This window comes from Gavialis gangeticus, unplaced genomic scaffold (genome assembly GCF_001723915.1).
Source record: "Gavialis gangeticus isolate Ggan-Ray unplaced genomic scaffold, GavGan_comp1, whole genome shotgun sequence".
In the NCBI taxonomy this organism is placed as follows: domain Eukaryota; kingdom Metazoa; phylum Chordata; order Crocodylia; family Gavialidae; genus Gavialis; species Gavialis gangeticus.
In genome coordinates, this window is record NW_017729006.1 from 5,031,937 (window position 1) to 5,056,474 (window position 24,538).

Consider the following 24,538-nt stretch of genomic DNA (forward strand, 5'->3'; position numbering starts at 1 on the left):
TCCATTATTATAAAAGGCTGCTGTTCCTTAGGCCATTTCAGCTTCAAAAGATTTTTAGGGCCTGGTCTATTGAAAAGCTTGGGGGTATAATTAGCTAAAATGGAAATAGATGCAAGTGAAATTTAGTTCCTGATGTTTTAATTTAGTGCAGTGCTGCCATGTGTTATTGAAGAGAATTCTTAAAGGCAAACATAATTATTTCATTATGGTCTTCAAAATGCTTTCATTGGCCTTAATGACAAGAAGCTGCATAAGGAGTCATACATTTTAATTAGCCCTTCTTATATTTACATCAGATAAATAACAAATAATTGATGAAAAACAAGTCTCCTGAATGGATGATTTCACACAGAGCTCTGGTTACAGTTTAATGATAAAACATTTCTCTTATTGCTTTGCATTTTAATTATCTAGAATTATTACTCTAGCAGAGAAGCTGAAAGACTGTTTTTTTCATGCTTTTCATTAGATTCACAACTAATTTCTATGAATACAAGGCCAAAAACAGTGTCTTTATATGTGCATCACATACAACAAATTGTCAGCTTTATTAAGTTTTCATTTAGATACATTTAGATATCATTCTATGATAGATTCTGCTTAAATTAAAACCAGCAAGAGCAGGATTGTGACCTTTTTGTTTTCTTTCATTTTGGTATAGTATAAAAGTCTGCTGTTCTTACAACTGTAAAACTCAAGTTAGTGAATAAGTATGAAGGGCAGAAATTGGGGTGGTACTTTCAAAGTATCCACGAGAAAATTAGGAACACAATTTCCACTGACTTCATTGAATGTTAGTAGGATGTAAGACCTTACATCTCTTCAAGGCACTTCTGAAAATTCCATTTTTCACCCTTAAAACCACGTGTGTTTGTGCATGGGTACAAGTATACCTATAAACACTTGCTTTTACTGACAAATGTTTTTCTTTTTTAACTCCTTTCACAGCCCATTTTGCAGTGCCACCAGAAGATTACTTTAGAGTTTTCCTGCATCTAAGCATCTGTTAGGTTTATAAGCTCTTTTATGTTTCATTTTTGTAATGAAACATATTTCACATGATTCATTCCTCAGAGTGTACAGAACACTAATTGCTGTTATTGATTTTGAATTTCACAACCATTACAAGTAACCCAGATGAGTGGCAGATAAAGAGTAATAATCCATGGAGTTCTGGAAGTGTTTCATGTTTGTCTGTAGTACTTTGCATGATCAATATTAACTGCCCCATTGAAACTAACTGCTGTATCAAATAACAGTAAATCAAATGAATGTGCTTACAGATTATTTATTGAAAGCTCTAATTGTTCACTGGGGTCTTGCTTATCTGAGGAAACAATAGAAGCCAGTGATCAGGCAGACTGCCTTGGAAATGTTGGGGGCACCATCAGCTGTCCAGTGCATTTCTGAGCAGAGTACGAGTTTTATGAATTGTAAGCTCGTCCTTAGGATGATTGTCCATCTCTGCTGTTCCTGGAAGAGGGGAGAGATTTTTCCAAAGAGATGGTCTTTGTTTCACAGGCCACTGTTTTGCTCACCAGCAGCCATTTTAGTTTTGGTGACAGGCTGAGTAGGCAGGTTATTGTTTGGAAAAAGAGAAGCAACAATTTTATAAAATGTTCAGCAAGTTGTCTTGAGAGGCAAAACCTGAATTCAGAGGCCCATTGGAAGATCTGGGTTGGAGGAGCAGACCCCAGAAGGGAAAGTTTAGGTTTATGTTAGGAAAATTCTGTCTAGGTAAATCATATACTTGACAATTATATACTGCTTTACATGTGCAATATTTCTGCAAACATTAACTGAAAGGCCATTCTCTTCTGACAGTTGACTCTAAAAATGGTATAAGTGTCCCATAATTACTTTAGTTTAATGATTCCACGTTAAAATGGCTCATATTATGTAAAAAGACTTTTTTTCCTCTCAAGTAGTCACTCCAGAAAATGCAGCTTGGGCCTTGGAGCTCTAGCATTTTGAAGATTCTGAATCATTACAGCTAGGGACAGACATTACACATAAACCAGTTTAAGTGATCAGAAACTGGTTTAAACCTCTAACAGAACAGACGTTCAGTGCACATAAACTGGTTTGAAAATGGCTGAAACCGGTTTGAGATAAATCTGATTGAATGTAATATCAGACTTAACTGATTTGGGTCATACTGGTTTATGCAATGTCTGTCCCAGACCCCTTCCTGGTTTAAGTTAAATCAGAATCCTCCAGCATCCCAGTTGCTTTACAACGCTGGATGGGGCTCTGCTTTCTGCTCCTTGACTACAGGTCTAGCAGAAACTGTAGGTACAGGGCCTCTGCCTAGCTTCCTCCTGCTCCCTGTCCCCCCCCACTCCCTGTTGAAGCAGGGATTCCCCCCTCCTCTCTGCCTTACACAGACATTTCTCAGCATCAGCGAGCATATCACATGCTGCTACAGTCCGCACTGTGGGAGACAAAGCAGACAGGACAGTGCCACTTAGGGCTCTTTGGAGCTAATCAGCACGTATCTGGTAATGTTCCTCTGTTCCTTCTTTGGAACAAGTTGTTTAAGAAGAGCTTGAACTTATGAGAGATCCTTTTGTTTTGCTGATGGGCTGATAAATGCTCCCTGGTGTGTAACTACATCCCTGCTGTCTGCCTTGCTGACCAGCAAGGGGGAGACCCCTCCCTAATCAGAGCATCCTGCTGAGGCCAGGTCACACGCCTCTCCCCTTAGTTTAGGACTGTAGAAAGCAAGGGAGGGCTGCTGTAGTGCCCCCCGGCTTCTAGCCTGAGCCACCGCAGGCATGTGCCTGCATGTTTTCAGTCCAGAGGAGACGTCTGTATGGTTACAAACTGGGATATTGTGGGAAGATGGCCTGTGCTTCTTTCCCCTTCTCTAGGCTACATTTTAAAGCACTTCTTTACTGTAACTCCTTTAAATACCTCTAAGATTGTTTTTGTTAGCAGCCAGCTGAAATTGCCAGGGTTATTGATAAGATTCACCACTTACTAGAGTTTTCTGAATAGCATTGGTGTTGTCATTAATACTTCGCTTTTGTTGGGAATGCTTTCAGCATCAGCCAAGGCACTCGAGCTATCCTCCTGCAAAATCAGGAAAACTGTGCTGAATTGATTTACATTCAACAAGCTGTTTTTCCAATCAAGGAAGCTAAAAAAGTTACCTGTAAAAATAAGCTTAGTTTCTACAGAAAGTGGTTGCTTTGTCTCCTCATGTGCTGGGAAAGTTCTCCTGTGAAAGATGTGCAATTTATGTGTCTGTGCTGCTTTTTTTAATATAAAAATAGAGATGATAAAGCATTTAGAGACATCAACAAAATTACTTGAAGAGAGCTTTTCATATCTTAATGTCTTAATAACATTACAGTTAAAATCAATATTAGGATTTTTTAAGGACTAGCATTAAGTCCTGTGTATTGAATTTTGACAATAGGGACCCTCCTCCCCTTTCCAGTGACACAGATTACTGTTAAATTTCAGAGGACACTGGACTGTAGGTTTGTCACTAATTCAGGGCATGAAAGAAAATATCTCTCTTCTCATACGTTCTTTGAAGCTGGTCAAAGATTTAAAATATTGCAGTGATTTTTCTGAGCTAATGAATTAATGGGCAGAGAAAGCAAGACAGTTTCAAAGCTGAATGATAAATAATAAGTGCTGGTGAACTTATGGGCGTTGCCATCACACACATGGTGCAACAAACGTGTGTGCACGTGTGCATGCCGTGTGCTTGTGTGCAAGAAATAGTATATGTTTGTAATTGCTGAACTCCTGTCTCTTGCTAAACGAGACTGATACCGGAAAAGTATTGTGAGATGATGTGCCAGACAGACCTGTATGATTGCCATTTCCAGTGGTCTGCTGAAAAACAGCCCTTTGACTCAGAATGAGTTAAAAGGAAAATCCATTGCAGGGAGAGAGCAAGAGAACAGAACAGTTCAAAGACCTTTCTTCCCCCATCTCAGGTACTAGCTCTGTCTCCAGTGCCTCTTGTATCACGTGTCTGCTTTTCTTATCCTAACCCTTGAGATGTGGCTAGGGGCCGATGTTCTAACAGAGTTCTTGGACTCTGGATAGATCATCACTTACACCCCTCCGAGCCTCCACTGCACCATCTGTAAAATGTGGACAATAATAGCTATCAAACAGGGGTGTTGTGAGGAATATTAGCATCTGTGAGGTACCAAAACATGTGAAATACCATGTAGAGGCAGTGGGGATGAATTATGATGTGGAGAAATGTGGTGGTCCTAAATAGTTATTTTTCAGGTGTCTTCCTCAGTATTTTATTTGTTTCTGTGTAACAGGAATGGTATAGGGAAAAACATCAGTGCTTACACTGTGTGCCTACTTGAGTTTGGATGAACTGAGTGTAACATTTGATCCATCCGTGGTAGAGGTGGTAAATATTTGTCCATCCCAGTCGATTCTGTCAGCAACAGAAAGCTTGGCATGCATTTTCTAGCTAAGGCTCTTCTAATTCTTGGCCTGGTTGACCAGGAATACCCCTTCTTTGGACAAATCATGTGAAAGGAAAACACCAGCTTGTCCTTCATCACACTAGGAGCAGAGGGTTAAAGATCTTGCAAATATCTTCCCTCATCTCACCACTTAAGTGGCTATAAAGAAAATGGTGTTGTATAGAGCCGTGCAAAATGGCTGTGTTTAGTTTCTGTTTTGGATTTGGCTGTTTCAGAGAACAGTGATTCGTTTCAGTGTTTCAGATCACTGTTCCATTTCGATTCGGCCAAATCTGTTTCAGAGTTTTGGTGCCGATTCAGAGATTTGGATCGGTCAGGGAGAAGCAGGCATACCTGGGCAGCTATAGGTTGTCCCGCAGCTCCTCCAGCTGTGCCTGCCTCTCCTGGGGTGGGGGAAGCCATGGGAGAAGCCCCATCTTCCACCTGGTTCCAGCTTCCCATCATTTAAAAAAAAAAAAAAAAAGCCCCCGCTCACTGGCTGCAGCAGCAGCGATCAGGGCCTCTGGTGGCTCATGGCAGAGCACCCCCACACAGCGTGGGGTAGTGGGGGGCAATGGGGATCTGGCCCCCACCCCTCACCTGGCACCCATGTGGCAGCTGCCCCATGGTGAGGCTGTAGCGCAGCTCAGGAGGGCGCTGCTCACTCTCTGGGAACTGGGGCCACTGGGCCTGAGCGGTGCTGGGCTCCAGCTCCCAGACAGTGTGGAGTGCCCTGCCAAGGCACACTGCACCTCTGTGATGCAACAGCTGCTTCAAGGGTACCAAGCGAGGGGAGCTGCCCTGTGCTGCACATGGGGGTTCTGCCACGAGCCCCCAGGAGGCTGGGGCTGAGCAGGGGATGGGGATGAGTAGGGCAGCCATGGGGACTTCTGTGGCTCCTCCGGCTGTTCCTGTCTCTTCCCTGGTGGGGGGAGCCACAGGAGAAGCCCCTGAAGTTGCCCTGCCCGGCCCCAGCCTCCCAGCACCTTAAAAGGAGGGCTGTGGGGCTGTGCTGGACTCTTCTTGGGGGGGCATGGGCCCCTGGCTCTGTGCATGGGATGACAGCAGGCTGCCGCTGCTGGCTGGAACCCGTGCTTGGCGGAGCCCGTGCCAAATACCAACAAGACTGATGCTGCTCCTGGCCCCAGCCAACAGTGGCAGCTTGCTGTCAGCCCATGTGCAGATCTGGGGGCCCATGCCCCCCAGGAGAGTTGCAGGGCTGTGCCAGACTCTTCCCGGGGGGCACAGGCCCCCGGATCTGTGTGTGGCATGACAGCAGGCTGCCGTCCCTCCCCCAGAGCACTGGGTTTGGAAGGGACCTCAGGGACAGATCACAGACACTGGCCAGCTACAGATGTCAATATCAGAGCAGTTCTCCCCCCTCTCCCTCCCTCTTCTGAGTTTCTGTTTCCCTGCAAGCCCACCTCCAAAACATTCCAAAGCATCCGAACCATTTTGAAACGTTTCGTTTAGTTTTGGAGATGTTTCAGAGCCTTCTGTTTCTTTTTTTTCATTTGGTGTTTCAAGCACCAAAATGGTCTGAAACACCCCCAAAATGAAACGGCTGCCAAAGTTTCACACAACTCTAGTGTCTTTTCTGTGTTGTGGACGTATTAATAGAAGCATCTTCTCCCCACTGTACTCAAAGAGCTCAAGATCAGGGCAGCTACAGTGGTTTCTGGCTGCCATTGGCTCAAATGAAGCTATCCCATTGTTGGTAAGCCCAATTGGTTAAGGAATAGCTTTGCTTCATAAAGTTACTCTCTACATACAGAAGTTGTTGTGGTTTAATTATACTAGCACAGTTAAAGTGGCACATTCTTGCTGGTGCAAATGTTTATAAACCAATATAACTTATTCCAGTATCAGAAGGGGAATAAGCTATAACAGAATAAGGTATCCATACATGTGACATACTGGTATAATTGTTTCAGTAAGCAATTAAACCCCCCAGCCAGCATAGAAATATAGGTCCAAAATTGCATGTTAACCAGGCCTGCCATATAGATCTGGATCAATAAGCTGCACTAAACAATAGGCTGTTGCCTGGTAAACAGTCCTTTCTGTTGCAAATGACTGGGTGATAATGGGCTGTCACAGAAAGAACAGTCGGCAGAATGAAGGTCTCCTTTTCTGAGAGAAGTAAGGAAATCAAAACTTAGAAATAGTAGAACAATAAAAGACTTCCCAAGTAAAGGCTGGAAACAATACACTTTTAATAAAATGGGCAGTTACTCTAATTGCCGCACCCCTACTGTTCAATTTATTTTAATGCCTTTATTCATTACATTCAGCATACTTACACTTATTATTTACAGATGTTTGCACTTTTTAACTTATTCATAAAAGTGATTCTCTACAAAAAGCAGCGAGTGTAATAATACCAGTTTTTTTAAGTATTCATTGCTGCCTATGATATACAACTTTTAAAACAATTAAAAAATTGCAAATGAGTTCATCATTGGAATTAAGCCCCAAATTGCCCATGAAAGGTGAAATATTGGTACTGTATTGTGACTTAAAAGTTGATTGGCCATTTGTAGTGGATTGATGTAATGCACACTAATGAAGAATTTACCTGTTCTTAAACATTTTAATCTAAGGATTTAAAGTAAGGCAATTTAGCTTCTTGATTTAATTCTACTGTAACCCATTTAAACATCTGGGATGAAGTGTCTAATTGCCGTGGTAAATGGATATGGAAAAGAAAGTACATAAATCAACGGTATGACTCTTAATACAATTTAATTGAGATGATCAGCATTTTTAGATACTTCTTTATCTACCTGAAATAGTTTTGATCACTGAATTGGCACTGATTAAGTCAGTATAATAATTTCAGGATTCAGCAATACCCCAGTGTTTAAAACTTCCTAAATTAAACAGTCATAACATTTGCGAAATAAAATAATATATGAATTATTACCTAGCAACTCACTTTTACTGCATTTATGATTAGAACACTGTAGTTTTATTTTGTCTGCATGATATTGAACAACTATGTAATGTATTAAAGGTATTAAAACTCCCATATTCTCTCTGGCTCCAAGCCACAGGGAGAAGCATTATGAAGAATGTCATAAGAAGCATATGTAGGAAGGAATTTAAAAATATATTATGGCAGACATGTTAACACCCAAAACTAATAAAAACTTACACGGGGGTTAGTTTTGCAGAAGAATATCAGTCCTTCAAAGTAAAACCCCAGATTATTCTGTCTGCATGCTTAAAATGGTGTGGATTTCTTGTGAAGGACTAATTCAAAGCCAGAGCCTTTGAAGATAAAAGAAAAAGGCTCCAAACATTATAAAACATTTATGGTTAATATAGAGAGAGTCTTTCTCATTCAGGGAAAGAAATATATATATAGCTCTGGTCGCCAAGCTCTCTCTTTTAACTTGTCTTTATTATCAAAGATCCTCAATTGCATTTTCTTCTCACTTTGTGATTGCAAATTAGAGTAACTCTCTTGAACTAAAAGGAGCTACATTGCTAAGACAGGTCTGAGAAGAGAATCAGGCCCATTTTATCCTTAAATATCTTCTCCCTCACAACCCATCTTTTGTAATTGATCCTGCAGGGAAACCATGCTGATGTCAATAAACATGAAGAGGCCAAATCCTCAACTACTGTAAATCAGTGCAGCTCTTTTTTTATTTTATTGGAGTTATATGACACTTTACTCTGGTTGTAGATCTGGCCCTGGGAGTTCACCTTGTTCACCTTCAAGACAAGCAAGAAGAGAAACTAGGCTGGAAAGGGAAAGGAAAGGAATGTCTTATTGAAGTGTACTTAAATCAGAAAAGCAGTGTCCTGAGTTTTCTGTTAAAATGATCTCACTTTTTCAATCTTGTACCAGTCCAAAAATCCCATGTCAAAATTGTGTGCCTTTTCATGATTGAGGCCAGAGGAAAATCACAGGCTGGAAAAAAGTGCAGACCCAGCATCTTTTAGAATGTTTTCCCACTGTTTTTATAGAATCTGTGCTTCCTCTGCCTTCCCTGCCGCTCAGGTACTTTCATTAAATCCACCAGGATTTAGCACAGGTATAAATAAATACAGTTGGTTGTCTCTATTGGGGCTAATTGTGACAAGCTAACACCCTAAGTTAGAGGAATATGTCGGAGGAGTAGTTTCATAGTGCTGAGGGTCAGAAGGGACCTAAACAGATCATCAGGTGTGACCCCCCGCCCCGGGCAGGAACGAGTGCTGGGATCATAACACCTCAGCCAAATATGTGTTCAGGCTCCTCTTGAAGACCCCCAAGGTAGGAGAGAGCACCACCTCCCTTGGGAGTCCATTCCAGAGCCTGGCAGCCCTAACTGTAAAGTAATGTCTCCTGATGTCCAGCCTGAACCTACTCTCTAACAATTTGTAACCATTAGTCCTAGTAACCCCCAGTGGTACCTGAGGGAACAGAGCCTCCCTCAATTTCCACTGGTCCCGCCTGGTGAGTTTGTAAATGGCCACCAGGTCCCCGCTCATCCTTCTCTTGTGGAGGCTGAATAGATTCAGGCCCTTTAGCCTCTCTTCGTAGGGCCTGCCCCCTGCCCCTTGACCATGAGAGTGGCCCTCTTCTGGACCCTCTCAATGCAAGAGGAGACTGGATAGGCACCTGGCTGGGGTCTTATGACCCCTGCCACCCCCAGTGCTCCTTCCTGCCCATGGCAGGGGGTCGGACTAGATGATCTGTCTAGGTCCCTTCCGACTCATTGATTCTATGAATGTTGTCCACATCCCTCTTGAAGTGCAGTGCCGAGAACTGGATGCAGTACTCCAACTGTGGTCTGACCAGTGCCGCATAGAGCGGAAAGATCACCTCCCTGGACCTGTTTGTGATGCATCTATAGATGCACGACAAGGTGTGGTTAGCCTTACTGACCACTTCCTCACATTGGCAGCTCACGTTCATCCTGGAGTCATCAGTGACTCCAAGATCCCTTTCTGCCACCATGCTGACAAGAAGGGTGTTCCCCAGCCTATAGGTGTGTTACTGGTTCCTTCTCCCTAGATGCAGTACCCTGCACTTGTCTGCATTGAACTCCATCCCATTCTCATCCACACACCTCTGCAACCTGTCTAGATCTAGCTGGATTCTGTCCCTCCCCTCCAGTGTGCCCACCTCGCCCCACATTTTGGTATCGTCAGCAAATTTGGACACTGTGCTTTCCACACCCACATCCAGCTCGCTGAAAAATATGTTGAACAGTACAGGACTCAGGACAGAGACCTGGGGGACTCCACTGCCCACTGCCCTCCAGGTCGAAAACGACCCATCCACCACCACTCTTTGGGTGCAACCATCTAGCCAATTTGCCACCCATCTGACTGTGTAGGCATCAATGCTGCAGTCGCCTCGTTTTTTTAAGAGAATGTGGTGAGAAACAGTGTCACAGGCCTTCTTAAAGTCCAGGACTTTAGTTAGTTGTATCAGTGTACTGCACAAATGTATAACCAAAATGTGCATCTGCTATACTACTCCTATTGTGGAAAAAAAACTGGTGCAGTTTCCTTCAGCAGAGTTGCATTAATATAAATTATGCTTTATGGATCTAAGCTAGCTCATGTAGGAGGAATATAGACATGCTAGCACAGCACTCTGTCTGAGATACTATACGCTGTTTCTCATGTGGCTGAATAGTTTGTGGTCAGTGCTGTAGTAACACAGCTCTACTACTTCCAGTACCTGAGTTAGCTCAGGTACCTCTATAGAGCACTGTGCTGTACTGTATACCTTTAGACATACCTTTAGTTACTTAAGTGCAAGTTTTCTCTGTACTATAGACAGAGTTGTAGAAAAAACATTGCAAACTTTTGGCATCTTGAATCAACAGCCAGATTTTGCCTCTGCTTGGAAATACCCATCCAAACTGGCGTGCAGTTTTGCTTCAAAACATGAACATGCCCTTGGAGTATGTGTGTAAGCAGTCTCTTACTATGTAGTCCCTTACACTGGCACCTCACATCAGTTTATTCTTAATGGCACTAAATATATCACTTGGTTGTGTAGTTACCAAAGCCCTTTGGTTTCCCACTAGATGCACCAGATGCTCCTGCAATATTGGCCATTTTCAGACATGCACAAAAACACAATTATGTTTAAAATGGCCTCAAGTGTAGAGCACTTCCATTCTCAAAATTAGCTGTAACAATTAGGCTTTTGGTATACATTTTCATTGTCAATGTGCTTAATTTGCAAGTAAAACAGTGCCTTCCTCTTCACCCCCTCCAATTGCCAGCCCTGCAATCTGAACCATCAGTCTCAAAAGTAACTCAAGCTTTTGTGGCTTTTGCATCCCAAACAAGTATGAAGATTCTGCAGCACAAAGTCTGCTATCATTTACACCTGTGTCAACTCCACTGACCTCTGTAGGGCTTGCACAGGTGTTACCAAGTTGCCTTTGTAACTGGCATCAGTGGATCCTTACCTCTATCATGTGATATGGCATTCTTATATAACCTTACCTAAGGGGGAAATCTTATATAGGGTTGACTCATGGCAGGCTGCTGGGGCTGTGAAATAAGGTTCAATACCAGCATTTCTTTTGAAATCAGTGTCCAAGCTGAACTGTCTTTTTAGCAGAAAAAAGGAGTAAATGAAGTATCCTGCATCTCTACAAGCACCTGGCAGAGAAGTGGTGAAGATGACTGCAGTATATTGAAACTCTTCCTGTAAGCAAGTGGTATATTGGATGGGAAGGAAGCATGATTAGGGACATGGGGAGGCTTCGATATCAGGAGAGACTAAATAGGCTAGGAGTTTTCAGCTTAGAAAAAAGATGATTGAGGGTCAACAAGGCAGAGGTTTAAAAAATAATAAATGGTGCAGAAAAAAGAAATAGGGATATATAATTTACTGTCTCACACAACAGTAAAAGAACTAGAGAACGTAAAATGTTTAAAATTAACAAAACAAAGTTATTTTTTGTACAGCATATAATTAACCTTTGAAACTTACTTCCATGAGATATTGTGGAGGCTGCTAATTTAACCTAGATCAAAGGGGATTGGATGAATTCATGAAGGACATGTCTAGCAGTAGGTAATGAAAGTGGCAGGTAGGGGTGCAGCCTATGAATTAGAACATCCTAAATCTCTGAATGCTGGAAACTGCAGTAGGAGAAGAGCAGGGGTTGGAAACCTCAGTACATGCTGTCCTTACCCTCTGTGTCAACATCTACTCTGCCACTGTGTGAGACTGGATACTGGGCTAGACAGGTCTGTGGTCCAGCACATAAATGGCAGTTGTTACATTTAAGTCTTTTTTGTATTTAAGCATATTACCGGGCCTAAAGATATGCAGTTGGGTAGCTTGGCCCTTTGAAAATCACACTTGGTTACTGGTGACCTAAGAATTGAGTGTGATTCTTAGGAATGTAAATACCTTTAAAAATCTGCTCCTTAGCCTGTTTGTGCCTCAGTTTCTCATCTGCAAAATAGGTGTAATAGCATTTCCCTTCTTCACAGAGGTGTTGTAAAGGTAAACTTGTGAAAGATTGTGTGGAGCTTTGATATGGTGGCACTGGGAACCACATAAGTAGCTTGGATAGAAAGAAGCGGGCGGCACTTTGCTAAATTGTAGTAGGTGTAGACATGCTGAAGAGCTATATTGCAGTGAGAGCATGGAGGGGACTGCAGAATCTGAGAGACATTCAAAATGTGAAGAGAATGATGATCCATGGAAGAGTGGCACTTGGGAAGACCAGGTGTGAGATGAGACCATTGACTATCCCAGAGACTAGAACGGCAAAGTCGGGTGACTGAATTCAAGTGGGAAATGGACTAATAAGGAACAAAACTATTTGTGATTCAACTGATAACCAGAGTAAGGTAAAGGATATTGTGAGAAGTTGACTCCACTGGGCAAAGAATGGTTTATCTTTTCACAGGTGGTAAAATTGCATTTCAAATGAATGACCTGATGAAGAATGTCTTGCATTCAGAAGCTTGTCTAACTCTATCTCTTCTATGCAGTTGGTCCAATAAAAGATATCACCCTAAGAAATCTATCCCAAATGAACACATTACCAAGTGAAGGAACTGAAATACATGAAAGAACAGACAAATGGCAAAGAGTTGCTTGCAATAAATGCAATAAATCACAACACAGTATATAACACTGCTATGCCAGTACTAAGACACTGAACTTTATTTGTTGGCCCTAGTCACCTGATAGGAGTCAGGGCTTCAAAATGTTATACTCCTGTCGCATAGTCAGGGTCAGTGTCCGCTGACACCACTGGCTACTGTTATATGACTCCCCTGGTTAATGTTACAGCTTTGCCATTGGAACTTGGCAATTTTGTTGATGAAAGGTGTGAAGGAATAGGATCCAGATCACTCTCTTGTAACTGTATTAGATTGACTAGGCTAAATGAAATAAACAGGTATAAGCACTTCTTTTCTTTTTTTTTTTGCCACAAAATGTGCAGACCTGAATTGGAATGCCCACAGGTAGCTAATGTATTAAGTAAAAAGCAGCCATTTCCCCAGATTAGCTCATCAGGGTCAAGCCGCATTTTTAACACTACTTAAATATTGTAATCATTGGCATTAAAGCACTTTACTGGTCTGTTTTTACAAAGCCCGTCCCCTAGATTTTGAGCAGAGGTTTCAGGGTTTGCAAAACTTGTAATGTAGTACCCACTACATTAACTGCTGTTTTCTACTGTGACCCTTTAATAGAACAGTGAAATAAGCTTGTGTGGAAGGAGCCTTACAGCAGATGTGCAAGGCTGAGGCCAGAGTTTTAGCAATCAGATGCTACTCTCCTGACGGGTAACTACACAGAAACCTTCTGTCCACATACTGCTACACTGATCTAGTTTTTCCTTGAGTGTACTGCATATGACAATGTTAGACAGTAGGCAATTCATTTACAACAAAAAAGCTCCTTTGGCTAGGTGGACTTGTACTTGAACTACCGCCGTACAATTTGTAAATCAAGCTATCTAATTGTGTACCAATATTTCAGACAACCAGAGAAGTTTAATTACAAAATGACAAATCACTAACATGACTCGTCACCATAACAGCCAGTGACGATTTGTTTAACAGTTTCTTTTTGATGACCAATTAAAACCAACAAGCTACACGCTTTTTAAAAATTTCTTTTTTTCACATTGAATTGTAAAATGGGCTCCACCATTTGTTTTGAGTTTCCGTAGTTACAGTTAGTACAAATTGGGGAAAAAAATGCAGGGGGAACTTTCTGATTTCTTCAGGCATTTTTATAACACATTTTTATGGTGTATTGAGATGGTATTTGGGCCCTGTTGGAGCCTCTGATTACCGTCATTGCCACTAAAGCTTCATCAGCCTCAGTAGATCAGAAATGTATCCTTACTCAGAGGACAAGCCTGTGATCCAGAATATGTTCTCTTGAAAAAAAGACAAATGGTAAAACCTGGGAAGATAACTTGTGTTGTCTTTTTTTGTGTGTGTGGTCTTGTATTCCCTCTGAACCCCAAGCTGTCATCTAAATCAGTTTTTTAAGGGTAAAAGATCAGGTCGTTTGTATTTACTTAGTAGGAGCAGAATTGTTGTGGTTGTTGTTTCTGTTATGATATTTTTTAGGGGCCCCAGACAACATCAGGACATGCCAGGACTATTTATTGTACAAACAGAGTGGAATATGTGGTCCTTCCCCAAGATTGCTTGCAATCTAAATGAAAAAGATACACAAAAGGAGGAGGAAATGTTACTTTGTTTTACGTATGGTTCTCTGAGTCTGACACCACACTAGGCACAATGGTACTAGACCACTGAAAGTGTTATTGTGATCACCTTCTGCACTATATTGTGTCCCTTTATAAAATGGTAGAATAATTTCTGCGGAGAAACCCTTATACACTTGCAAGACTGAGGATACAGTTTAGCTTTGGGGTGCCATGTTTGAACCACATGTAATGAAACAGGTTCTCTGCTGCTTTATTTGGTAAAAGTTATGCTGGTGAAAGTGTAATTTTTCCACTTGGTTTCAATGATAGGGCTCTCTGCCGGCACTGCTACTCCCATCAGTGACTGAATACACCTTATTTGAGACAGCTCTACCAATAGAAATCTGCACTGTAGATGCTGCCTCAGATGGATCAAAGATTTTTCCCAGGGAAACCTGTGTCAGGTGCAAATAGAAACCGGTTCTCCTGTGTCACAGTTCATCTGGCCATCCCATCCTTCCCCAAGGTCGCTGCTTTCCAGACCTAGTTTTATATCTCCATGTTAGGAAGGGCTGAGATGCTTGACTGTGTTCCTTCCTTGGACTGTGTTGATTATTAGTGGGCTTATTATTAAGCAGTTAGTGATGTCCATACATTAAGATTTTGACAGCTGTTTTTTTTTTAGCATACTGTAGGAATTTTGCATGGTGTTCAATACATGTCTAAACAGTCATGGTTAGTTTTTCAACTAACAGAAAAAGATAATTTTGGATTAGGCTTGAAAAGTAGAAAGCTGCATTATAAAAATTAAATGTAAGCTTTTAATCTTCCAGTGTCCCTTATGAAAATGTAATGTCATTCCAATAGTAAAAAGTCAGCCTGAGGACTAATTTTTTTGGCCTTCAGCCAAAATCATGTAGCTCCAGTGTATAGTGATTAGTTGATTTTGAGCCTTTTTGGAGACCTCAGCTGTCTTATAGAGAGTGGAAGTATGTCTTGATTAAAATCAGTGCTTGAAAAATTATGGCCAGGAATTAAAAATAAATAAATTAGGTAACATAATAGTTTAAAGGCACATGTGTGCAGCTGACAAGACTGGAACTCCTTATAACAAAAATTCTAGGTATAAAAATAAAAGAAATACAAGCTCTTATACACTTCTAAAAAAGTAGAAGTATTGTCTCATTATGGCAGCTTCTATTTAAATCCAAGTTTAAAATGTCCTAAACTGCTGAGAAGGGCTGATGATGATGGTGTTCCAGTTTAGCAAGTGACAGATCACACTTAATAATATTATTTATACAAAGGGGTTTTATTTCTTTTTATAGTTTCAGTCAATTCTGCTTCCCTGATAACAGAATATATTTCATTGCATAGGCTTCTGCACATTTGAAATCATCAACAGTACAATGGTCAAGCAGAGACAACTTCAGTGACAGGAAGAAAAATGAAATTTCAAGAAGGATTTTTTTTTTTTTAATAACAAAGCATCTTTAGGGGGGGGTTAAAGTTAGAAAATCAAAGTCTTTACCTGTGATATCCTTTTGTTTTCATCCCACTGTTGTTTGGGATCCGCACCTGTTATATATATGGTAAGAATAGCAGGGATTCATAACCCAGCAACAGTACTCAGCCAGAATCCTCTGTGACCGGGTCAAACACACACACACTGAAGGTTCATGGCCAGGTTACTAAGTCAAGGCTGGCAAGTCTCCATGATAATGTTTTCTTTCTCTCTCACTTTTTTTTTTGTCTGTCTTCCAAACAATAGGTTTTTTCTTTAAAACAATAATCACCTAACAATGAAAACTATTTAAGTATGACCAAATCAAAAGCAGTTTTTATTAAAAAGTTGGGTCAGGGCAGGATTCTGATATTCTGGATTTCATTTTATAATATAGTTTTAGGTGGCACATGAAAGAAATAAATTTGTATTGAAACAATTGAAATACACTTTTCCAGTTCCTGGCTTTTTCCTGGAAGAAGATTAAACACAGACTTTTTTCCCCCCAGACTAGACATAAAAATTAAGTGATCTACAACATATAGTTATTTTTTCAATGTTTGGAGGCTTATAAATAACTTCTACAATGAAATGCACACATACAAGCAGCAGAGAATCTGGTTCTAATTACTTGTACTTTAGTTGAACTTTGGCGTTTCCTTTGACTTTCTGCCTAATGTATGTGAGCTGTGTGCCTTGCACTCCAGCAGTGAATTCACAAAAAAAGAAGAAAAAAGTCCAGACTGACTCTTCTTGGTGCCAACAAAAATGAGGGTTAACAGAATGTTTTGACCAAATGCAACACTTTACTATTCACCCTAATTAGCTGAAATTGCTCCTTCCCACTGGGGACCCTGAGCTCAGTATTCAGAATTCCCTTGGGGCTATGCAGGAAATGCCATTTGCTTTACAACTTCTTATTCTTTTAAGACTCAGTGTGCATTAACATGCAGGCCTAATAATCTGAATTTCTAATAAAACGAAAGGGATTTCATAATGCTTGCCTGCTTCTAATCAGTCACAACATAAAATACCTCAATCTGTCAACATGGTTTAGCTAACAGTAAATTAGGTCTCACGAAGCACACTGTTGCTTAAAGATTTTATCTGCTACTTTATCTAACCTTTAGAAAAAATTTCAAACATGTTAGGAATCGTGAAGTGACCTATTGTTTGAGAATCCCTGTGTTTATTAGTGGCACTCGGGTGTTTCGAAACTGCATGAGGCTGTATTTTCTCAGGTGAATTGAAATTCCAAAGTGTCACATCTTTCAGAAATAGCAGGGAAAAAAATCTGTTTCTGTTTTCCCCTTTGGGGAAATCAATCCCTAAAAGTGATTATTAAAAAAAAAGTCTTAGCTGGGACTCCACCCTCCTGGCTGTAAAGAAGAAATACACAGTTACTGTACACTTTGTTCTTCTGCTGTTGTTACACAGCCCTCCCCTGTGAAGTAGCTAATCGGACTTTGTACTGATACATTTGCACCTTTTGTCCAATGACTTGAATTGATTTAAACCTCTTGCACCATCCCTTGGAGCTGCCAACATAGTACTGTTCAGATACCTGAACTGAGAGAAGGAAGCTAAATTCTCTTCAGCTGCATAGAGCTCATGTGATCTGAGTTTAGCTGTCTGCAGAAAACTATTGAATCTTGCCTGTAACTGAAAATAAACATGTGACTGTCCCATAATTGTATTTGCTTGGGACAGCTATTACACACATAAGTGTAAGTGATCAGAATAGGTGATCAGATTATACTGATCAGTTATAATAATACTTGTATTACAAATAATACTTCCACTGTAATTATACTGATCAGTGATCAGTATCACTGATCAGAAACCAATTCAAATCTGTAATGCAACAAAAGTTCAGCGTGCGTGAACTGCTTTCAAAATGTCCCAAACTGGTTTGAACCTGGATTTAGTATCAGACTTAACTGATTTAGGTTAAAGCAGTTTAGTGAACTTCTGTCCCAGGTCCCCTGCAGATTCAAGTTAACTCAGTATCCAAGCATCCCAGGATGCTTTGCACCTCCCCCACAAACCCACCCTCACAGGGTGGGTGGGCTAGCTCTGGCCCAAGCTGTCTGCTCCAGCCCAGCAGGAAGGCTTGCTCTAACACCCCCTGGCTTCTGGCCTGGGCCACTGCAGCCATGTGGCTGCATTTCTGGAATCAAAAGTGAATGTCCGTTCACTTGCTTATTGGTTCAATCTTCTACACAGTTTGGGCTAGCCTGCAAAGATTGGATTGATGCAGCCTCAGGCTTTTTGATTGTCTGTACTTGGCCATAAAGCACAATAGGTGTTTGTTCCTCTGACATGCACATTCCAGTATATGGGTTAAGCTAGTTTAATAGCTGAATATATCTCAGTTGGTTTGGGAGTGTCTTCTGTTCGTTGTTTTTTTGTCATAGCCATTTTTAAACTGTCCAGCTGGGCAGTTCTGTAGCAGCTTCCCCAGCATCTTCAGTTGCTGATTCTGCTTAGTGCATTTAAGAACAGAGCTGGGTGTCTAATCTCTTTCTAAGTAACACAAGTTCCTGTAGTTTAGCTGAATCTGACATATGGTTAGCAATTTGAACACTGCTATTGGATGCTGTTGCCTCTTTGGAAAGAACCCATCAGAAACAGAAGCAGATCAGAATTATTCCTAAAAGTCTGCTTTCTCCTGACTGAAATCACATAAGAATAGCAAGAATTCAGTTCTTTCACTGAATGACATAACCCTCTTTACCCATGGGAAGTCTAAAAACTGCTCTTTAGACTGACTGAGAGCTGAATGAGCTAATACAGAATGTGTTGTTGTCTGCTAAGATTGCAGAGTTTTAGAGCTCAAATTTTACATTTCCACAGACTGATTGGGAGCCACTAAGATGCATGAAATATAAGGTGCAGAATGTTTAAGGCCTCTCAAGGGCATTTGATTAATCTAACTTTAATTTAAAAGGACTAATAGATTATTGATTTAAGCAGAATGACTGTGCACAAATCAATAACAAAGTATTCTGTGTCTATCTTAAATACTAAAAATGACTATTCAGAAAAGGAATATGGTGGTTTTTATCTCTTTTTCTTTCATGAACTTTCATTAAGGGAAAATACTTTAATAAACTGTATTTAGTAGAGCAGGCAACTTACTTGTAACTGGTTTAGCAAATTTGAGAGTGTGTGGTGATGAAATGTAGCACAGAATAAGTGTGGCCATTGCTTGAATCTTGTATTTGGCCATGTATAGTTCTCTATTACTCTGTTTTTCATCCAGTTATATCTCATTATAGTTACAAGTAAGAAATGTATCCATACTAATAATCATGTCTTTGCTTGCAGTGAACTGCTGGATCCTAGTTTGCAGTCTTTTAACAGGTGTGACGGGGGGAAAACTCCCAGGCCCAATCACAGTGCCAGCCTGCCCACCTGTCTTTGGGCACACTGCCCACCTTACTGTCCTGCCATGCCTTGTTAAATTAAGATGGTACTAGGTGGGAGGCTGCCCTTCAAGTGCCCTGATGTTAAAGGGCGGTATTCACAGAACTCCAACCTCCCCTTTATCATGTCCCCTGCCTCACAGATGTTTCCATGAGTTGTGCTATGCTCTGGCCTGAGGCCAGACCCAACTCAGCACAGTGTTAGGCCTCTCTTACGCTGCCCTTTTTAGAGCTTTGAACATCCTGACCCTCCCTCACTGAGGCCTCTACCACTCTGCCTGCTCTCACCAGGCCTCTTTCATTCATGCCCCTTACCAGGCCATATTCACCCTGCCCTGCTCCTTTCAGTGACCACATAAGTCATCAGGCTTTGCTCTCCTTGGCTGTCCTTGGCTAGCCCTGGCACAGCCTTTTGGGCCTCTCCCATGACCCTCATCTGTGCGATAGCCAAGCAATTAACCAAATACTGGACTAACTCCACCCTGGTCCCTCACCAGGTAACCCCCAGATCTCCTATTGGGGTCAGTAACTCACCCCTTTCACTCATGACTTTCCCTATGACACCTCACTCAAGCCTTAGGCCTACTTGCGGCCTCAGGCACCCGAACGCTTACTTGGGTCTCTTTGCCCCTTTTCTCACAGGGCCTCAACACACTCACCCCCTTCTCTTGGGCTCAACACACTTACCCCCTCTGCTGAGGTTCTGGGGTCTTACACCTCCACAGGCCCATGGGCGTGCCTGGCCCCAGTAGCCTCCAGGATCTTACACCCCTATGGGCTTAGATGCCTCCTGATAGGCACGCCTGGCCCCACTACCTTCTCTTTGCTTGGGTGCCCCTCCCTGGCCATACTCCCCTCTGATGTTGTTAACCCACCAAATGGTGGAGGCTGCAGTTTTAAGGCACCCCTTCTTGTCTTTCCCCAGGGAGGTAACTGGCCTGGCATTTCTGGGGGACTGTTCTGCCACAGCCAGTTCTACCAGGCCTCCCTTCCCTGGCAGTCATACCCAGGACCAGAAGTCTCCTGCCATCCCCATAGCTCCTGCCCTTACCTCCAAGATGTTCCATGAATATCAGCACAGCCAGGTAATGTTGCTCCTTCAGCTGCTAGCAGCAAACTGCTGCTCTAGCTCAGACAGCCAGGATCTTAAAATGGCTGCCTCATCTGGACTGGCCTGCACCTATCTGTTGCCTGCTCTCCTCCTTAAAGTGGCAGAAACCAAAGGTGCTCTGCCACCCACCTTCACCCTTAAAATGGTTCCTGGGGGATGCTTTCCCTCATGGGTGGCTGGTGCCTCCCGAGACTGGAGGGGGCATCATTTGTAGGCAGCATTGGGGACTGCCTGGAGATGCCAGTGGCGGTCAGAGACAAGCAGGGAATGCCTGCAGACACTGGCTGTGGTGGGGAGAGGTGGTAGTTGGCAAGCGGGAACCGCCCACAGATACTGGAGCGGGGGTTGGTGGGCAGTGAGTGGGGACTGCCCACAGATGCCAGCAGCTGCATCAGCAGCAAGGGAAGGGCAGGTGGTAAGCAGTAACTGCCTGCAGAAGCTGGTGGCAGCTTTGGCAGCGACCAGTCTCAAGGGAGGGGCACATGCCCCCCCATGCCCTTCCTACACGTCACCTATGCTTTCCCTGCTGCTCACAAAGCAGCCTCCCTCATAGCCTGCAATAGCCCTTAAGTGGTGAGCACCCCATTGGTGCTCCACCACACAGGGAATATTCTTCCTTGGAGTGACAGTAACTTTACTCGAGTAGAAATACCAGAAATGATCCTATTGTCTGATCCCACTTGCCTGACACTTGAGACTTCTGTTACTGAGTTTGAAGAGCTCTAATTGATGACAAACTGTGGATTTAATACAAACATAATATTTTAGTAAAGTGAGAAATATCATGGGCACTAAATCTTGATTAGAATTTTCCATTAAGTAATATTCTTTGGGATTCTGTGTTAAGGCCCTTGAGATTTAGCTGTGCCTATATATCTGCTTAGATCCAAGTTTACAAGTTAATGTCATTTCTATGTATGTGTTGAAAAGTTAGAGGAATTTGTCTAGGCAGCAGCAGAACAGCTAAGTAAAGTAAGAAAATGTATTGCACATCTACCATAAATATGAAGAATGATGGCAGTGAATCACAGAGAACTAATGCCGATGTTTTGTAAAGATATAGTTTGCATCTCTTATCTTGCTTTCTGGAGCTTTCATGTCATTTTTCTGGTAAGAAGCAACTAATACCTCAACAGATTCAAAATAAATGGCCATCCAGAAGTGTCAGGGGAAGACAGTCACTGTCAGAATACTTGAATATCCCCTTTTTGGAATGGTTTTCCAACAGCAGCCTCCTATATGAGATAGCAAAGAAAAATGATTGAGTTCAGTCAGTTTTAGAGGTGAAAGACCTATTTTAGGATTACTCAGTCCTTCTTGATCCCAGTCTTATGCATAAATCATTTGTCTCTTAAAGTTCTTTGAGGAGGTTTCATATCCTTCTTTGACATCATAGGATTCTGAAAAAGATCTTTCTGTGGAAACAGTCAAGACATATTAGTGCACGTGCAGTTAGAAAACATAAGAATGGTTTCACAAGCTGATACCTTGCATAAACTGGATTTGGTGCTTCAATATACATTCAGAGTCTTCATGTGTTTCAAGGGACTGAATTTGGAACATGAGTCAGCGTCTGCCCTCCTAGTGTAGTCTATAGTTTTTATGCCTGGGTGTCCAAGGCGAAACTTGTCTTAGTATGTAAATCCAAAGCCACTTGCCTTTTGAAAATTAGGTGACAATATTATGGAAGAGACTGAGTAAACAACTCATGCTTAAATGTGGGAGATGTGGTTGATGTCATATACTTGGATTTTAAAAAGACCTTGGATATGGTCCCCCACAATGCTCTTATGGAAAAACTGGGGGATTGTGGACTGGCAGACTCCACATTTAGGTGGGTTGGGAACTAGCTTTGGGGTCGAACCTAGAGAGTGTTAGTGGATGCGAATATATTGTCTTGGCAGGAGGTGGCCAGTGGTGTCCCACAGGGTTCAGTTCTTGGCCCTGTGCTGTTTAATATCTTTATCAATGATTGAGCTGAAGATGTGGAAAGCACTCTGAGCAGGTTTGTGGATGATATTAAGTTATGGGGGAAAGCAGTCACACTAGGAGATAGGATGTGGATTCAAGCAAACCTGAACAAGCTGGAAAGGTGGGTAGAGCAGAACTGGATGCAGTTCAATAAGGATAAATGCAGAGTGTTCATCTGGGGAGAAATAACCAGCAACATGAATATAGGTTAGGAGGAGATGTTCTGGCCAGCACAATGACAGAAAGGGACATCAGGGTTATGGTTGATCACAGGATGCACATGAGCTGCCTGTGGAATGGTGTAGTCAACAGGACTAATAGTATACTGGGATGCATTAGCTGATGCATCACAAGCAGGGCTAAGGAAGTAATACTTCCTCTCTACTTGGTGCTGGTTAGACCACAGTTGGAGTACTGTGTCCAGTTCCGGGTACTGCACTTCAAAAAAGATGTGGAGAATTGTCAAAGGCATCCAGAGAAGGCCACAAGAATGATGAAGGGCTTGGAGGCTGTCACGGAGTGGGCCCTAGGAGCGGCCGTGATCCCGCTAGTGCCCCCTGCCGTGCCAAATTAGGAGATCCAGCACCCTCTGATTCTCGCCCGCCACGTCTTGGTCATATATAATTTTATATGGGAGGCTGCCTTTGCTCTCCTAGCACTGGGTGTTATATTTGTCTGGGCTCCTACTCTCTACGGGTGACCTGTTGCACCCCAGCCTTATGGGCTATGCGTGCCTCCTACCTCCCTTTAGCACGCCCCAAGCCTCGCAGCTCTTCTGGACGTTATCTGGTCCCTTTTCCTTTCTGCGCCCTGCCCGGTGTCCTTGGGCTTGTCACGCAACCAGCACCCCTTCTCTAGCGCCCCTGTGTTCGCTAGCCCTCTTGGGCCGGCACCATAGGCTGACTCCTTCCAGAGCCTCCTCAGTATACTCGCCGTTCTGGGCCTCTCAATACGCTCGCCCTTCTCTGGGGCTTCCTCAGTAAGCCCGCCCTTCTCCGGGCTGCTAATCACACTTCTTGTGCTCTCGCCCCTCTCTGGGGCTGTCTCAATCTGCACTTCTTGCGCTGGGGCTCAGGTGGCCAGTAGCAGTGCCTGGCCCCCTGACCCTTCTCGGGTTCTTTTGCCTGACTTGGGCTACTTCTCACCCACACTCAGCCCTATCCCACGCTTGCCGCGCTCTTCGCGCTTGCTGGGGCCTATACACATGCTTTCCACGCTCAGGGCTCACCGCAATGCTCTCGCCCCCTGTGGGGCTCTGTCCCACGCTAAACCACACTCGGGGCTCAGGTGGCACGCAGCCGTGCCTGGCCCCCCCGACTCCTCTCGGGGTCCTTCGCCCGACTGGGCAGAATACTGCCCCCAGGTTGGGGTCTCAACCCCCACACACTGCACCACACCAGTGCCACACAGCTATGCCTCCCAGGCACTGCTCTGTGCCCAAACAGGGCACCCAGGAACCCCCAGACTACTGGGGAGCTCCCGTGAGGCCTCCTCGCACCCCTACAGCCTCACCTGGTCCTCCGGTATATTTACACAACTAACACAACAGAACCATAAGCCAACCAGCTGTAACAGAACAACAAGCCTACTGGCTATAACAAAGTCCAGGCCCACCTGGCCTTCCAGTAAGACCTCCTAGTCAGGGTTGTCTCCCCCTTTGCCATGATGCAGCTACTCGTTCTATCAGTCTGCCCGACTCGACTCAACTCAGCTCAGCTCCACTGCAGAGCTCTCACTCTTCCGGCTGCCAGAAGGGAACTGCCAGCCAGGCTCTGGCCTGGGCTGTTTATAAGGGCTCAGCCCTGCCCCCTTCTGGTCACCTGACCAACATGGTTGCCCCAGCAACTGGCAGCTGAGCTGCCCTAGTGATTGGCAGCTGTTATTAACCCTCTTCTAGGCACAAGGCACCTACGTGACCTTGTGACAGAGGCCAAAACTTACAAGGAAAGACTAAGGGATCTGGGACTGTTCAATCTGTGGAAGAGAAGACTTAAGGAGGGACTTGGTCTGTAAGTATATAAGGAGTACATATTGGGAGCTCGGAGAAATACTGTTTACTAGGGGGCCCCAGGGGAGGGCAAGGAGCAGTGTCCATAAACTGTTAACAGATGGTTTCCGGTTGTATGTAAGGAAGAACTTCTTTACAATAAGGGTGACCAGAATCTAGAATAGACTTCCCAAGAAAGTGGTGCAGTCTCCAACCTTGGAAGTCTTCAAGAGGAGACTTGTGCAGTATTTGTCTAAAACAACAAAATTGTGCCCTTAGAGAGTGATAGAACCATCTGTTTTACAACAGGTTAATCAGCCCTTTTAGAGCATAAAAAATGGAACTACTTTCAAAGACCCTGATCAAATGTTGACCATCTGTTAAATTTTTTCATAAAATATTGTCTGTATATATTGTCATGGTCATA

At 43.0% G+C, this 24,538-nt stretch overlaps 1 protein-coding gene across 2 annotated transcripts in view; it reads left to right on the forward strand.

Annotated features, from left to right (window-relative positions):
• Positions 1 to 24,538, forward strand: part of RARB (retinoic acid receptor beta) — a 387,901-nt gene that overhangs the window by 241,536 nt on the left and 121,827 nt on the right. The window lies entirely within an intron of this gene.